Genomic DNA, 17988 nt, shown 5'->3' on the forward strand with positions numbered 1-17988 from the left:
CCATTGCTGGACCTTCGACACACATGAATGTGTGTGGCTCTGAGGCCCAATTTTGGTTGGAAATTGAGTTTCTGTGAAACAGGTGGATGATTTCTCACAATGCTGAGTACAGTGGAACTGGAGCTGTGTCCATGCATGGCATGCTTCTGGGGTTCCGTGAATATAAACCAGATCGCTGAATAGGCAAAACATGGTGGGAAAGGTAAACCTGTGACAAGACAGGAGCAAAAATACATGGAAGTTCTCTGTTTTGATATTTAGAAAATATCTTCCCTTTTCCCTCAGGCCCCATGCTCATAACTTAGTCAATGTTAGTGAATAGTGAGAGGAAGATTTTTCCAGAAACCCAACTAGACACAAGTGCTCTGTGGTAGGCTGGATAATGGCCCCCAAAGATACCCACGTTTTAGTCCCTGGAACCTGAATGTTACCTGACATGGCAAAACGTGCTTTGTAGATGTGACTAAATTAAAGAACTTGAGATGGAGAGATTATCCTCGGTTATCTGGGAGGGCTCTAAGTGCAAATTACAAGTGTCCTTGTAAGAGCGGGCAAGAGGGAGATTTGACTCTTGAGAGGAGAAGATGATGTGATGATGGAAGCAGAGGTTGGAGTGATGTGCTTTGAAGGTGGATGAAGGGGCCACAGGCCAAGGAACACAGGTGGCCACTAGAAGCTGAAAAAGTCAAGAAAATGAATTTTCTGTTCAGAGAGTCTGGAGGGAGCCCAGCCCTGCCAACATCTTGATTTCAGCCAACTGAAGCTGATTTCAGACTTCTGGCCTCTAAAACTGTAAGAGAAGACATCTGTGTTGTTTTTAAGCCACCACAGTTGTAATCTGTTACAGCAGCCATGGGAAACTAATACCTGCTCCTCTGCCTCCTGGGCTGCTGCACACGGGTACTCTTCTGTCTTTGACCATGCTGCTCGTGCTCCGCAGCGTGGCTTTGAACTGCCAGTGGACACTGCGAAGTTCCAAAGGTAGTCCAAGGGAACTGAGGTGTTCTGTCCAGCTTGTTTCTGTGTCTTGGACAGAGGAAATGAAGAAGGATAGAGGAGAAAAGGAGGCGGGTGGGGGAAGGGAGATGATGGTGGGGTGGAGAGAGAGAGAGAGAAAGAGAGAGAGAGAGAGAGAGAGAGAGAATATGAAAGAGAATGAATCTACTTCCTGTTGCTTAAAAAAATCCTGGCTGGACTTTGATTAAAGTTAACAACCACCAGCTGCTCTGGCTCCCTCATTGCTTTAACATTTTTCCTTCTGGACACACACTTCTGCATTTCTTTCTGGGAAAAAAAAATAGGGCTTTAAAATGGGAACACAGTGGCACCAAGCCCGTAGCATCTCCATTCAGATGCCGGCAGAGTGGCTTATGCTCATTCCTTTTTCCCTCCCTCCCTACTACTGTTCTGTACCTGCACAATTACCTATTTCTGGATCAGTACCCTGTGTTGTTCTGTTTCCCACGGTGAGTTTACCGAAGGTGGGAGGAGTGAAGATGACACCAAAAATTACAAAGGAAAGGAAAACAAAACAAAACAGAAATGAAAAGGCAGAAGTAAAGAGGAAAATCAAACTTGTAAAAAGAAGGCAAAATAAATGATTTCCTATATATTTCGGAAATCAGAAAATTTCAAATCTCGATTTGGAAATTAGTAGAAGTTTGAAGAACCAGGAGAAGGGGTTTCTTTAAAAAGAGAGACCTTTTTTCTTTTCTTTTTTTAAACTTGATTTTGTTTTTTTTTTTGATTTATTGGGGTGACAATGGTTAGTATAATTACATAGGTTTCAAATGTACATTTCTGTAATACATCAATATATATCACATTGTGTGCTAATCACCCACAGAAGAGTGACCCCTTTTTTTTTTTCAAAGTTCTGGGCAGGTGTCTGGAGAAGAGATAGAGTTAAATCTGATGGGTTTGCCACTTATTTTCTCCTCTGACCAAAGCTTCTGATGAGGGGAAGCTTGGAAAGGCTAATGAAGTGAGCATTTTCAAAATTTAATCAGGCTCTGAGGGTCAGTGATTTTTGGCTTCAGTACGAAGAGCTAATTAATTTGGGATATAATTATAGTTACAATTTGGCAGAGTTTTTCCTCTGGAACATGAGGTACCAGTGTATTCATTTTTATTTTCTGTAGATAGACTACGATATATAGTATTGATATCCTTCTACTTATTTCCCAGTTACTACGTTTTTCAAAAATATCACACTTAGCTCTAGAAGCCTTTATTATTATAGTTAGCAGAGAAAGAAAATTAGTTCATATTCTAAGGAATAAATATAAATTTATAAATTTGGGAATTTACACACTACAATAAATTGATCCAAAATGTCTTCTGAACCTTCTGATTAGTCATATTATTAACACGAATGCATTCAAGTTAAAACATTTTTTTTTCATTAAAATTATATGGAGTAGGAGTAAAGAAAAATGTCATTTCAGTTCCAAGGGATAAGTGCATCAAAATTCCACAGGAGAAGTAGGGTGAGTTCCAGATCCTGCCTTTTAACCCACATTGAAATGATCATAACAAATCCAGCTCATGGTTGTGTATCACTTTCATCTTCCCAAAGGGCTTAACAAATGTATTTTTCTTTCACAACTCCATGAGGCCAGCAGGCCAGGTGTTATCTTTCCCATTTGATGGCTGCTTTTCATCTTTTGGGGGGACAGGGGTGCAGTGGTTAGGTGTGTGGACCCTGAGACCAGGAGTGTTGGTTTGGATCTGAGTTCCAACACTCACCCACGCTGTGACCTTGGGCACATTATTTTTTAAAATTGTAAAGTCTCAGTTTTCTCACGCATATAAAATTTGGGTGATCAACCTTTTGGTCCTGCTTCTTGAACATTGTACCTAGGATTTAGTAGGCCCCTAGAACTTTCCAATTTCCAGCAGTTTTGTGGATTCTGATTCCATCACAACCCCTGCTTTACTGCTAAGAACTGAGAGAGTTGAGGAGACCTAGGGACAGAGGCTCTGCCCCAGCACCCTGGTAGGCAGTGTTGGGGCCTAATGACAGCAGCACCCTGGATATCCTGGGCCTTCCCTCTGGCGTCTGCTTTGCCCCTTTTTGTGCTGAGGAGGGTGGGGATTTTGTTTCACTGGTCACTTTGGGATCTCTTGTGTTATCTCTGGAATGTGATGTGGTACAATAATAGGATGTCCAAAGCTGGAATGATAGAGGAGTAGGAGATACCTGTTTCTGCCTGTGACAGTCACAAGTAGGATTAGGGTCAATAGTGAGCCACTGGGGACAGCAAGAAACATTTGTTGTTTGTGTTTGACAAAATTACTTCCTTGGGTTCCGCTTGCTATAGGGAGTCTTCGTAGCTATCAAAGAAAAAAAAATCTGAAAAATTGCAAACTGTGAAGCAGTAACAAGTAAAAGGACGCATTTTCTATGGAATAGAACTCAAGTCTTTTGCAAAAACTAAGTGGAGACATTCTAAGAGAACTAAAGAAAAATTATTTAGGGGTTACAGCTAAAAAAGGGGTACCCGATGTCTTTTCCTAAGTGTGTTCACCAAAGCGTGTCCTTGAGTTTTGTTTACCCACAACTTCAAAGGCCTCCCTTCACCTATAGTTTCAAGCAAGCTGGGCTTTTTCTTTTCCCTTTCTTCCCTTGCACAGTAATTTCGGATTAGAAAGAATATTCTTAACAGTTTAACCCACACAGTGTTGGGCATGTGGAAGCAGCTGAGAAATCTATATTGAATAGATCCCAGCCCTGTTCCAGAACACTGCCCCCTGCCCTACTCCTTAACTAGCACCCCCTCCCTCCAAACCCATCCTCCAAACAGATCAACACATGAAACTTCAAATCGGTGACTCTAGGTAAATCATTCAATGTGTTTTGTTTTGTTTTGGTTTTTCTTTTTTCTTTTTTTTTGCAAAGGTTTAGAGGAACTGAATGCCTAATAGTGTAGAGGACCACTTGGGCTTCCGAAAAATAACAGATAAGCTTAGCCAAATAGCCAGAAAGAAAGGTTCTTTCTGAGGTCCATGGCGAGTTTCTGCTTTCAGTGCAGAGAGGATTGAAGGAGTTTACCAAGAGGATGCTGAATTGTCTTTGGGAAGCTGCTCAAGATAAACACTTGATGCCTCAACTTGTGGTTGTTTGGGCTTGGGGACCAGGCTGTCTGTCTCTCCTCTCCCAGCACTCTTCCCAAAAGCCTGGCTTCGTCTCTGGATTTGGGGAAGGCGCTGCTTTGAAGTTATCCACCTCAAACTACAAAGGAGGGCTGCACGCATTCCTCTCACTACAGCCCTTCAAGACTGACACCAGCAGAGTTCACCCCTTTCCCTGATAAGAATGCCAGGAATTTCCATCATTTCCTGCAGGGAATGACTAAATAAGCCCAGCGTGAGGCTGTCCTTTCAGCAGCACCTTTTCCAAACATCTCTAAATGGAAAGGGTACAGCATCAGGCAAAAGACTGACCCTGGGCAGAGAGATAAGTTAAGGGCAGGCAACAAGTCTGACTTGATGCCCCGATGGGATTTCTTTGAACTGTTCAAAGCCATTTGCATCACTTAGTGGGAGGGTTTTGTTTATGTGGCTTTGCAAATCCTAATGGAGTTGGTATTTCTGATTGTATAAGAATTTTGTGTCAAATGGCATGCAGAGAAATAGCCAGAAGAAAGATATTCTCAGGCAGAATCACCTTGTAAGGGATTTGCAGGAAAGCTCATCTGGCCCCTCTACATCCAAGAAGGCTGGGTTCCTGAGACTTGAGAAAAGGAATTCACTGGCCATCACTTTCTTTTAAATAACCGGTGAAGATTTCCTAATTTTTATCATTTTAAATGATAAAATGATATTCACAACCTCCCTCGACAACAGTGTTTGTCCAGGTTTCACTTTATTTCCTGTCAAGAACTTCTCAGTGCTTAGGTCAGGTCCTCCCTGCCTAGTCTTTCTTGCTCATCAGTAAAAATTTGTTCAACACCACATTCCCATGTGGTTGTGATTTTTATTTTTTTTTGCCATTTTCATGGGGAAGAAACCATTAAACCTCCTTTCTTGAATAGCTACCCCGTGCTAGGCAGTTTCCCACTCTTTAGTTAATTTCATTCTCCCAGAAATCTTTCTAGGTGGGAATTACCTGCAGTTTGCAAATAAGGAAACTGAGGCTGACTAGGTTGTGTGGCATGGCCAACATCTGATTCTTCTTGACTTCAGTCCTCACTGTTCTGTCCACTCGACCCTGTGACCGAGAAGCACACAGATATGTCCACGCTCAAAGTATCCCAAGATTTTGAGGGGAAGATAAATGATCATAGATGTATGTGGATTGAATCAGCAGCTGTCTTATATTTCATAATTCCATAATATGTATAGATTGAACACTTGAGCCCTGAATTTTTTAACCATTTCAAGGATAATTTCCTGCTCCCCTAGCTTGCCCTGCTTTTCATTCACTTATGAATCCTGGTCAGAGGGTAGGGAGGGAGAAGAGGAGGACTCATTTTTTTTCCCCCTATAATTGTGTTGAAGCTGAATGTTGTTTGTTTTTATTTGGGGAAAAATTAAAGAAGAAAATAAATTCTCCTCAACCATTTCTTGGTACGACAGCCTGAAGACATTAGGTTGTTTCCAACGTTTGGTTCTTGGGGGTAGGGTGGGAAAGATTTTTCCTTTTGCTAGCAACTCCAAGCAACTTAAAACAGATGAACTCAGAAACTTTCCTTGAAAGATTTGAGTTATTCTTTCGGAGGCCTCCTAGGAACGAGAAACGTCCTAGAGCCATGGGCTTTGAGGGAACATCAGCACGGTTTGAACCAGAGGCTCTTTTTCTCTCTCACATTCCCTGTTGGTGCCCTTGATGTTCGGGACGGTGGCTGGATAGGAAGCAAGGCTTTAGAGTTCTTACAGTTCTGGTTTACATGTTGTCTTACCTCTTTACCAGCAAGGCATCCAATGTCTCTAAGCCTCACTTTGCTCATCTGTAAAATGGGAATGGCAAGAATACCTTCTTTGCAGGGTATATGGATTATAAAGCCTATAAATAATCTAGATGAGGGGCCAGGTATATAGTAGGTCTGCACTAAACTGTGGCTGTCATTAAATTGCTGACTAGTCTCAACCTTCTTGCTCTTCTCTTCCCTTCCCCTTCCCCAGGTCCCAGTGTCCCTGGTTTGGTGTTGCCTCAGCTCTTCCTATGTGAAGCCATCTCTGCCTCATGCGCTCTTATCCTTCCCTTCTTCTGCCTTCCCTTCATCAAAATCTTACTGCACTCACTCCTGTAGTCTCTGTCCTACATCTGGTCTATAATTTATTCAGGGAGTATCAAAAGAGTCTATTTTATTGGAGGGCCTTTTTTTTTTTTTTTTTTTTTTTAAACTTACAGATTTGGTGGCCACCAGCAGAGAATACAATTTAAGGAAGGCAGTACATACTGGGGGCTCAGAGCAGCTTTCAAGGAGAGGTGGCATAGTAGTATGCCAAGAGAATGTACACTGGAGCTACATTGCCTGGGTTCAGTTTCCAGCTTTGCCACTTACTGGCAACGTTAACCCTTTGGTGCCTCAGTGTCCTCATCTAAAAGATGGAGGGACTTAGAGTGTCTACCTGTGTGGATGTTGTGAGAATCGAATGAGTTAATACTTAGAGCAGGGCCTTGCACAATGAAAGAACCACATAAATGTATGCATTATGAAAAGTGACACAAATGTTCACAAGGTGAAAGACCGTCTTTGTTTCAGTGTCATTTTGGAAGTAAGGAAACTTTCCCAGAAGGCGTTCAGTAGATTTTCTTACAAGTCATTGGTTAACATTATCACAGTCTTTCCAAAATCAATTATGAACAAAGGGCTTGGCTGGCTCCAGTTGGCTTGGGCTAATTATTTAGGATGGAATGTGTAGTGAAGAATTAAGCACTCTGACCAGTATTATTGTGTATAACTTCATATCATAATATACAATATTATAAATATATATTATATATATTATATTATAATTTAATGTTAAATTAGACAAGATTATTAATTATTAAATAATATAATTTCATTATAATCTGATCCATTATTATTTATAATTTGTTCCACTTATAACATTATCATGTTTTATATAACACTTTGAAAAATTCAGTTTATTCATAAAATAATTACAAATTTCCTTTTATATGATGTGTAATTTTGTTGCAAATGAACTTCAAGATGCTGAACTCTCAAAAACCCAGAGTTGCTAGTTTTTGACAGTTTGTAAAAAGAGAAAACTTCAAAAACAAAAAATCAGTATGATAAAGAAGGGAAAGAATAAATGAATGAACAAAAGTTATTTTGCTTTCTTCGAACTTAGTATCCTCAGTAGTGTTAAGCAGATTTTGAAGAAACAACTTTTTTCAGAAGAGGAACTTAGGAAAAAATGGAGAAAGTCCCAAGTCCTATTGAATACAACTCTTGCCACAGGAAACATTGCAAAAGGGAGTTTCTGTTCTGTCACAACTATGAACACTTTTCTGCTTCTTTGGATATTTCATTTTTATCTTTTTTGGTAAGTTTTTGAAAACTGACATTTGGCCCTGATTGAAACAAGCTTCTCTTTTTATACAGTAGGGTAGTGTGTATGTGTGTGTGTGTGTGTGTGTGTGTGTGTGTGTGTGTGTGTAAATATTTCCATACAAGGATCAATTTCTTCACACACTGCAGAAGATGAAGGACTTTAGACTTGTCAGGAAAATGGGAGAATGGAACTAAAAGTCTCCAAAGTTCTGTCAGAAATCCAAGCTACATTCTTATTCTAAATGCCTAAAGATGCCCTCTATTCTTTAATATTTGAAATAACTTTTCTAACATGTTCTTCTTGTTCTGTGAAGTGGGAAAACGCTCAAGTAAAATCATTGCTGACATTTTAGATTTTGAGTCTTCAATCTAAGCTCAAGCCTTCAGAGTAGTATAAATGGGTTCGTTTTATTTTGTACTTGTAAAAGGAAATCCTCATTGATATCTCATAGTTAGTACTTTACTGGGGCCATTTGATAAGGGATATCAAGATGTGATTGCTCTACTTTATGTGTTACAAAGAAGTCTTATTGTTGAATCGCTTTTGGAAATGGTGTAGGGAAAACAGAAATACTTATAATTCTCATGAGCATTGAGCCATCAACTGGGGTACAAAGATAAATAAAACAAGGTCTTGACTATTTTATTCATTATAATTTTTATTTTATAATTCATTATAATTTTTATTTTTAAAAAAATTCTTGGAAAACAAAAGGTATAAAAGTCCTTATGAAAACAAAAACTTTTTGCTAAAAATATCAATACTAGTAATAGCACAATTGATAAGCCTTATCAAAGGCTTCCCCCAAAGAGTCATAGTATATATAGAATAGAGGGCCATTGTTGTGATGGAGGTGATATGAAATAAGACGGCAGATATTCACATGTAAATTCTGCAGGTGGGAGTGGAAAAAGAGTAAAACAGAGGGATAACAGTCCATTGCTTAGGGAAAAGGTGAGTGATGCATTAATGGGAGTTTGCTAAAGAGACTCAAGCAAGGAATACTGGCCTTAAACAGTGTCTTTTTCCTGGGAAATGTATACACTTTGTGAGATTTGCTGAGAAATTGAAGCAAGCAAGACTCATGGGAAAATGTCATTCTTAGTCAATGCAATATGAAAACGATGTGACATTTATTAACCATTCATAATATGTTCGGCATCATGCACAATAAAGAAGGGAGACATGGCCCTTGCCTTTGGGAATTTCAAATTTAATGAGAAGCAGACAGAGTTTTCCAACAGTGGTGCATTTGCATAAAAGAAAAAATGTCAGCCAACCCTACAAATTGCTTCCCCTCCCACCCGCAGAATTTCAGAAGGCACAATAGAGGGCACCACATGCCAGATGGAATGTGAGCCGCCTTTTCTTTCTGTCTCCAGTGGTGTTGGGAGTTCAGTATTGGCAAGACTTCAGTGGTTTTGGATAAGGTTGGGACTCTCCTTTGCACCCACATCTCCCCTTCTGTGCAAGTGACGAGGGTATATATGCGGTCCCTTTCCTTTGCCCCACAGAAAAGGTTCGGGACGAGGTGTGAGAATCTGTTTGATATAAGCCCGTGAAAGGTTAGAAGGTAATTTCCGTCTCCATATGCTGCACATGCCGTCGACCACAGCTGTTACTAAACCGCGGCCATGTGAATCTGCTCTGCTTATTAACAGCAGCTATGTTGGTTTCAAACACAATTCAGAAAGTGTGTAATAAAATAATTTGGTTCAGAAGCCCTCACTATTTGTTCCACTTTTGATAGCCCAACATGTACTTTTTATAAACAGTGAAGCCTGTAAAGGACAATCTCGTAGGGCCTGAGTGACCTTAAATACATGCATTACCCCACTTAACCTTCATTTGCTTGTTAGAGAGAGAGGGATAACATGACTACCATGTTGGAAGGGATGATGGGCATTGTGAGGATTAATTAATGTAAGTGAAGTGCTAGCACGAGGCCTGCTTAGAACGCACTTCATTATTAATCAAGAGAGAAAGAACTAGATTTAAAAAAAAATTGAGTTCACTAATTCATTTGAGCTCTTTCTCTCCCTCTTTGTCTATATGGATACAGTATCTACTCTCTGTGTATGTAGGTGCATCACTGGGCATTTGAAGAGGTCTGAATTTGAGGCATGGTGATCAGAATTGTAGTATTTCTTTTGCTACGTATTAACAACTATGTGAATTTTGCAAAATTATATAAACACTCTGGGTCTGAGATAAGCTCTTCTGCAAAATAAAGGGGTTGGAGTACATGATTTCGAGGACTTCTTTAAACTACATGGCATTATCGGTTTGTAGCTATAACGTGATCCAAGGCTCTATTCTGCTACTATATTCAATTAAAAAATATATATATATTATTCTATATACATATTATATATTATACATATATAATATATGTATACATGTAATTTTTTTACTCATTCTCTTACTTTAACAATTTAGAATATTTTGGTGCCCTTATTCCAGATATAATTTCCTAGGTATTTGATACAAAATGTAGTTGGCAAAAATTGGCAGATGGAAAACTCTCTTCTCGTCTTATTAGTTTTGTTCAAAATATTAGTGATATCTTGATTATTAGTTTTTCATTTGGTTATAGGTTCCTTTCTTGTAACGTTAGAGGTATTGAAGCATTTTCTAGGTTTAAGTGTTTTGAACTCACTTTATTCTAGACTTCTACACTAAAATATGGAAGATTCCATTCCCTTCAAGCTTCATAAAGTCAGTTGGTAATTATTCAAATACACGTGTCTGCAAATTTAATAAAAAGCGTAATGTTTCCATTAATAATCCCAAGAAAATTTGGCAGTTTCTCTCAATTCAGTGATCTGTTTATATTTATCAGATTATGAAATTTTTCTTTGTGCTTCTCATGTTAATGAGAGACATATTGAATGAAAACATAAATCTACTAGTTATCAAGAAAAGGAAAAAAAAATCACTTTAGCCATGCCTCTTTTTGAGAATACAGCCCATGGGGAGCTGTGACTTCTCACCTCTTGTGTTAGCGACCAAGTATTAGAATCTACAAAAAAAAAAAAAGTACCTGGTCGTCTCTGTGTCTTGGGGCTTTTTCCCTTCCTCCAAGATTGTGGTCATGTAAAGTGGGAACACATATTTAAAAAGCTTGTTAGCGAGTCTTGTTCCCAGCTGGGACATTATTAGGTCAATTCCTTCCCTCTCTGCCTTTTTATAAATAGGTAGCCTCACTTTGAAAATTATGAATGAGTCAGCATTAGAATGAAGGGAAGAAGAAAGGAAGAGTTTTTTTTTTTCTCTTATTTGAAATTGCAAACACCTAGAAAAGGTGAATTTTAATCAATTGAAAGTTCTTTTTTTTCCTTCCTTGCTGAGCACTTGGGTGGATTTAGGTGTAGCCACAGTTGGAGAGAGCCAAAGAATTTGGAGTTCCCGGGATGCTAAAAGAAGGAAGAGGAAAGAAAAATAGGGGAGAGGAGGAGCAAGAAGACTTGGAGGTAGCAGAAAGTTCTGCAGGCTTTGGGATCGGGGGTGGAAGGCAATCTTACTTAGTTTTCAAGGGCCAGGGGTTACAGGAAGTAAAGGAGTGAGCAAACCCTTGCGTCTTTATAATTACTTTTTAAAGATGTATTTTTCCCTGCCATGGTGTAAGTTCAGTGTGGACAGAGATAGTGTTTGTTTTGTTCACCATTGTACCTAGGACAGTTCCTTGGTTCAACACATATTTGAGAAAGGAAGAATAATATGGTTTGCATGCTTATAAGGTGTGTTGTCCTCAGGGTATTTTCTTAAATTTTATCAAAGCTCATGATCTGGAAGCTCTCTCCCTGAAGGTACCTGTGTGTTGTGGAACATTTTTCTGAAGTTGAATTCAGGGGAGGCAGAGACCCAGACTCCAAATCAAGCAATTAATCAAAGTATAGACTGAAATCCAGGAAAAGTTTAAAAAAAAAAAAAAAACAACAGCAGAGGGCAGGTCTGAGAAGGATGAAGATAAACTGAAGCTGCCATTGGGGAGGAGGCACTCAGTTTCTAGTGTCAGTTTGAGGGAGATGGCTGAGGGAAGCAAGGAGTTGCTCTGAAGGGCCCAAAAATCTCCAAGTAGGTAGGTCCAGGTGTCTGGTTCTTCAGAAAGACACTGGGAAGGCTTTTTTTCTACTTTAGCTGAACTTATTTTGTACTTAAACTTAATTAAGATTATAGAGCTTGTCGTGCGGGGCGGCCTGGGGTGTCTCAGCTCCCGCTCCCCACATAAGAACGCAGGATATGGTGAGGCCAAAAAGGAACACCCACGGAGCCATAGGTAGGGGAGTCACACCACTATATTCTCACTAGCGGCTGGGTTGGAGACACAGGAACCAGGAGCAACACAATTCTCAACCCTCACTGCGCCGCTTGCAGGCTCAGCCACCATCTTCTTGCTAGCCCCCTTTTTTTGCTAGCGTAGCCACAGCAGTTATATTAGTGCCCAATTGCTCACTGGTTACAGCTGACAGCCAACTAGCCACAGCTGATGGCCATTTGATCACAGTCGACGGCCATTTACTACCTGAGCCAGCACCTTTCTATGTGAGGCCGAGAGCCTGGAAACTGCTTTTTGGGGCTCTGTCCCCACAGAGCTCTTGTGACGAGCAAATAGAGTGGAAAGTTTTAGGGAGGATGGTGGTTACTAATACTGTGTTTTCCCGAAAATAAGACCGGATCTTATATTAATTTTTGCTCCAAAAGATGTATTAGGGCGTATTTTCAGGGGATGTCTTATTTTTCCATGCACAACAATCTACATTTATTCAAATACAGTCATGTCATCTTCTTCAGGAACATCATCATAACATACTGAATGCGTCCTTCTGGCTAACGATCTTAACTGGGGCTTATTTTCAGGGAAACTCGGTAGTCACCTACACTTTAAGACCATCGATTTAACCAGATTGCTTCCTTCCTAAAATCTAGCTGCCATCAGTGAAGTTGCTGTTTTTGAGAGATTCCTCTTTCAGAGATATGAAAGGTTGAAGGAGCTTTGGATCTAAGGCACCTGAGATTGGGGAAGAAAAGTTTCTAGATGTGGGGCAGGAGCTCAGAAAGGAAAGTGTGAAACACAAACTTTCCATAATTTTCTTTAGGTCTTTTCCTGTCTTCCACTCTCCCCAGAAAGCAGGGAAGAAGGGACCATCTTTTAAAGGGCTGGAGGGAGAATGGGATCCCAGGGGAAACGGCCTTTAAATGTGTCCTGGAATAAAAAGGCCACTCCCCTGGGTCCTCAGGAGGAGCCCCGCCCTGCCTGCTGGGAAGGACTCCACAGACACATTCTGTGAAAAGGGTTAACTTTCACTAGGAATAGAAAGTGAGTTTTTATAATTTGCGTGAGGCTTGGGCCTTAGATCAGAGCTCATCGAATACAATTCAACATCTGTTATGAACTATTATATCCCGCCCCTGTGCTAGATGCTGGGATTGGATAGCTAAGACAGGACACCAGCATGTATGGTCCTCACAGTCTCACGAGGAAGAAAAGAAAAAAATCAACATAATTATGGTTTGAAAGATGCATGAAATAGAGGAGAAATAGAGGCAAGTTCTGAAGTCATTAATTCTGCAGAGAGGTGAGGAACCCATGATCAGAGAAAGCAACAGAGAAGGATGATTGTTTAAGGGAGGGGCATTAAAATGAGGAGTCCCCAGGCAGGAAGTCAGTAGGAGAGAATCTCAAGGCGGAAAAGAAACGGAATGAAGGCATAGCAATAGCACGGAGGAGCGTGAACTACCTGTCTTCAGCAGAAATGGACTGGGGCCTGTACCTGGGAGGGACACGCGCATATACATCTGCAAGCAGAGCTGGCACCCCACCACTGGGATCCAATATCCAGTTAAATGTTTTGTCTATTAGGCACCTACTATGTGCTGGGTACTGTGGAGGATTCAGACTAGTAAGTCATGGTCCTTGGACCTGGAGCTGGTGGTGTATTTTAGATGATGGGGGGTGGGGCCAGGCGAAGGAGCTGAAAATTAGGCAAAAGGATTGAGACTTGATTGGATGAAAATAACCAGTCTTCACAAGCATTTTAACAGAGTAGTCTGTGTGGCAAAAGCAGTACAGAGAGCACCTGTGATGGTACTAAATAGTATTATACAGAAAGAAGAGAAAGTGGAAGTTAGGGGATAGGACAAGCGAGCTGTAGCTATCACCAGTGAATAAGCTGTTAACGGACTTGTGATAAAACGGGAATGAAATGAGACAGATACTGTAATCCGTGACTCCAAGATGTCGCAGACTCTTACTGCGGTCGCTGATAGCATCTGCTACTGAGATTCTAAGGTCAACGAGGGAGGTAGCAGAGCCGCAGCACAGCCCTGCAGAGGACGCTCTGGGCACCTCCTTGGAGGTATCCAGGTACACATGCCGTCACCACCTTTTATTGTATGGAGACGATTGGGCAACTAATTATTTCTGTGTGTGTGTGTGTGTGTCTGTGGTTTATTACTTTCTTGATTTTAATAGATCTTTTGTTTGGTTGATTGTTGCCAAATACCTTAAATATCATCATGTAGAGTCAGGTACAGATAATAAGCACTTTTTACTCAGCAGCTGTCGTTTCACGGATGTGACAGTGTGGTGCTGGAAACATTTTTGATTTGAGGGGAAATAAAACAACAACAAACCAAACCTAACACGAAATATTATGAAAGAAGTATGAAACGAAAAATCAACGAGGATAATATTCTGCCAAGGGTAAGAAAATTGATTGCTGGAAGAGCTGATGCTGAAAGCCGGCTCTGAGGTCAGAAGCTCATTTTGGGAACCCAGGAGGAGGAAGTGGTGAGTGGGGGCTGAGATGACGCATGCGAGGAAGGCAATGGTGTTGCAGGAGCAAGCAGGGCCTCTCCGTGTGCGTCTGGGCGTCTGTAGAACCTGCCACCCTCTCCCCAAACTACCCGTTCACCACCCCGTCCTCCCCAAAGCACAGATATTAAGCTGAGATATTGCACTTTACTTCTCTTAATAAACTCTGGCTAGAGAAAGATTAACCTGGAGCTGCTTTACTTTGCATTTTTCACATAGGAGAAATCTACAGGCTTCAACATTTCAACCATTGTTCGTATTGGCAGAATGCTTATGTCTCCATGCACATGTGATCACACTCAGTGTCATATGATCACCTGATAACATATGTGGCATCAGGGGCCTCAGCTGTCTGGCGGCAGCCCTCCGTTATTTTTTTCTTATATTAATTTTATTGAGATATAATTCATATATCATACAATTCACCAATTTAAGGTATATAATTCGAAAGTTTTTAGTGTGCAGCCGTCACCACAAGCAATTTTAGAACATTTCATCACCCCAGAAAGAAACCTTATACCCATTAGCAGTCACTCCTGTTTCCCTCCAACTCCAGCTACTCCTACTCCTTAGCAGCCACTACGCTGACTTATGTCTCTATGGATTTCCCTGTCCTGGACATTTCATATAAACGGAGTCATATAATATGTGGTCTTTTGTATCTGGCTTATTTCACTTAGTATGATGTCTTCAGGGTTCATCCATGGTGTAGCATGTGTCAGTACTTCATTCCTTTTTATTACCACATAATATTGCATTCTATGGATGTACCACATTTTATTTATCTATTTATCAATTGATAGGCATTTGGGATATTTCTCCTTTTGACAATTATGCATAATGCTGCTATGAACGTTTGTGTACCAGTTTTTGTGCAGACATGTTTTCGCTTCTCTTGGGCATATGTGTAGGGATGGAATTGCTGAGTCATGTGGCAGCTCTGTGTTTAACCTTTTGAAGTGCTGCTGGACTGTATTCCAAGGTGGCTGGCTGTACCTTTCCTTCATTGCTGAGGATCCCCATTTCCTTTACCGTAAAAGGGAAAAAAAATGAGCTTGAATTATTTTGTTATTCTACAAGGATGACATGTGTTAACTAAAAAGGAATAGAATTGAAATGACCTGAGAGTGTTTTTAGATATGGTGTCATTTATTTACATCTCAGTATCTATACATTTCAATATACTTCAGTTTGCTACCATGTGGAAAAGAAGGCCTGGTTAACAGTCCTATTCTCTCCCTTTCCCTAAGTTCCCATTTAAATCAGTGAGTATGCAGGGCAGTGCTGTGCCTGAGCTTGCCAGTATGGCAGCCACCAGCTGTGTGTGGCTTCTGAGCCCTTGAAAATGTGCCTAGTTCAGATTGAGATATAAGTTTAAACTCCACCTGGATTTGGAAGACTTAATATCTAAGAAAGAATGTAAAATATAATAATTTTTTATATTGATTACTTGTTGAGATGATAGTATTTGGTGTCTCATGGGTTAAATAAAATATACCATTAAAAATGATTTCACCTGTTTCTTTTTACTTTTTTTAATGTGGCTGCTAGAAAATTTTAAATTGCGTTGTGGCTTATATTATATTTCTATTGGAAAGTTCTGTTATATGCTATTTTCAAGGCTTATTTTTTGAACTACTGAAATAGAAAAAAAAATTAAATATCCTTTGGGTAAACTCAGGTGAGTATTAGCAAAATTAGCAAACCTTTTTATCACTGAAGAAAGACACCTTGAGTGAGAACAGTGAGTCTAATAGGCGATTGCCAGTCAACTTTCAACAGTAGGGCCTTAACTAACCAACCAGTCAACCTTCCTTCAAATTCATCACCTACCCAACAAAATCAGACAAAGCCTTAACAGGAAAATGACCATAAAGATATTAAAGCAAAGTCTGGTGATGATTGGAAAAGCTCCCAGTAACAGGCTGGTCTGACATTGTCCTCTCTGCTGTGTAACCTGGGGGAGTGACCAGTGGACATTGCAGACTAAAAAAAAGAAAAGAAGATGGGACAGATGTGGCAAATTATTGGGCAGAAGTTGGGAGAGGTTGGTCACTGGGTCATCCTTAAACTAATGTATGAATACCACTTAATCAGAAATAGAGTTGGCCCTGGGCGTCTCACCTGCCCTTTTTGTTGAAGGTCAATATTCATTACCAGGAATGCTGGGTTGAAGTCATAACATACTTGGCAACCCTCTTTTGTAAGACACACATTATGTACTGGTATTTTTCATTTCAAATATCTGTACATAAGGTTACCACTAGTGGTTTCATGATTCAAAACAGAACAGACCTGTATTTTGGCAACATCCCCAGGTAACATAATTTAGCTTGACTCCAGACCTTAAGAAAGATAAATTCCTGAATTTCACTCCAATGGGAAGAAAACTTCTTTCCCTTTGGCTGAGGCTTTTGCTGATGCGTAAAATGAAACTTAGGGGCAACAGTGGGGGGGATTCAAAAGGTGAGACAAAGTCCATAAAACCTTAGGACATGTAGTGAGTGAAGAATCCTGATATCTCTTGTGGCTCATCCTAAGTAACCATGGAAGAAGAATAAAACTACGTAGGAGCTAGCCAAGGTTTTATTCTTGGATGACAGCAGAGTGACTCCACATGTGTTTAAATGACATCTCTTGTCAAAAACATTCTTACTGTTTTACGGATGCTTACTTGAGCTTCCTGCCAAATCAAAATAGCTGAGTCTATTCCTTCTCTTGATGAGTTCTTAAGTGAAGTATTCGGCAGGCTAATCAATCATCACTCATCACTTGCCCATTTTAAAGGAAGAACCTCAGCGTAGTCCTTCTGGGAAATACTGAAAGATCATTATGGTTTAGTGAAAAATAGGAAAATTAAGAGAGACAGAATAACCTGATAAACTAATTCGTGTGTTGAACACGTGTATTGTTGGATTTCTAAGGTTGATTTTAGGGCCAATCTTACAAGCAATGATTCTCCTTTGAGAGGTCCCCAGCATCCTTTTTTCCTCCTATTGTCTCCTACCTTATGGCTGAGAAACATGGGAGATTCAGGGAATTGCATCCTGTCTCTGGCTCAACTTCCACCATCAAGCTTCCGGAAGATGGAGAAAGGAGTAAACAAAAGCGTTCCAGCACATAAATGATACTTGCTGCGCTGGGTGTGCACAGAAAATTGGTCTGGAGTTTCCTAACATGGACCTGGCCTTAGCCGAGTTTTAAGGTGGACAGATCCATCTTAAACGCACCTCTCTCAGGTTTTACATGCTGTGCCCCCTGTGTCTCTTCCAGGCACCCAGCCCCTTCACCCTTTCCAGCTCTCCTAGTGAGAAGAGCTGTATGATTTACGATTTCACTTCTAAATTCATTCAGTACTTATGAACCAGGCACTGTGCATGCTCCTGCTTCGAGCTGATCATCCATTCAAAAGCAGAACTTTGTGATAAGGCACTGCTCAACCCCAAAGAGGAACACACAACAAATGACTTTCTAGACGGAGCAGATTAACACGACAGAGTCGTTGTTGGCGTCTTTCAAATCTTAAGAGGGACTTTTTTTCGCCCATACCTAAGAGCCATCCTGTCCCTAATAAGTCCAGTTTCCTCATTAGAGTCTGGGTGATCCAACTCTATCCACCAGTTATTTAGATAGCAAGTCAGAACTCTCTGAGTACCCACTGT

At 40.4% G+C, this 17988-nt stretch overlaps 1 protein-coding gene across 1 annotated transcript in view; it reads left to right on the forward strand.

Annotated features, from left to right (window-relative positions):
* The window catches only part of COLEC12 (collectin subfamily member 12), a 180172-nt gene that overhangs the window by 15373 nt on the left and 146811 nt on the right, over window positions 1–17988 (forward strand). The gene's annotated exons all lie outside the window — the stretch shown is intronic.

The sequence above is a fragment of the Rhinolophus ferrumequinum genome, chromosome 19 (assembly GCF_004115265.2).
Source record: "Rhinolophus ferrumequinum isolate MPI-CBG mRhiFer1 chromosome 19, mRhiFer1_v1.p, whole genome shotgun sequence".
NCBI classification, from domain to species: Eukaryota; Metazoa; Chordata; class Mammalia; order Chiroptera; family Rhinolophidae; genus Rhinolophus; species Rhinolophus ferrumequinum.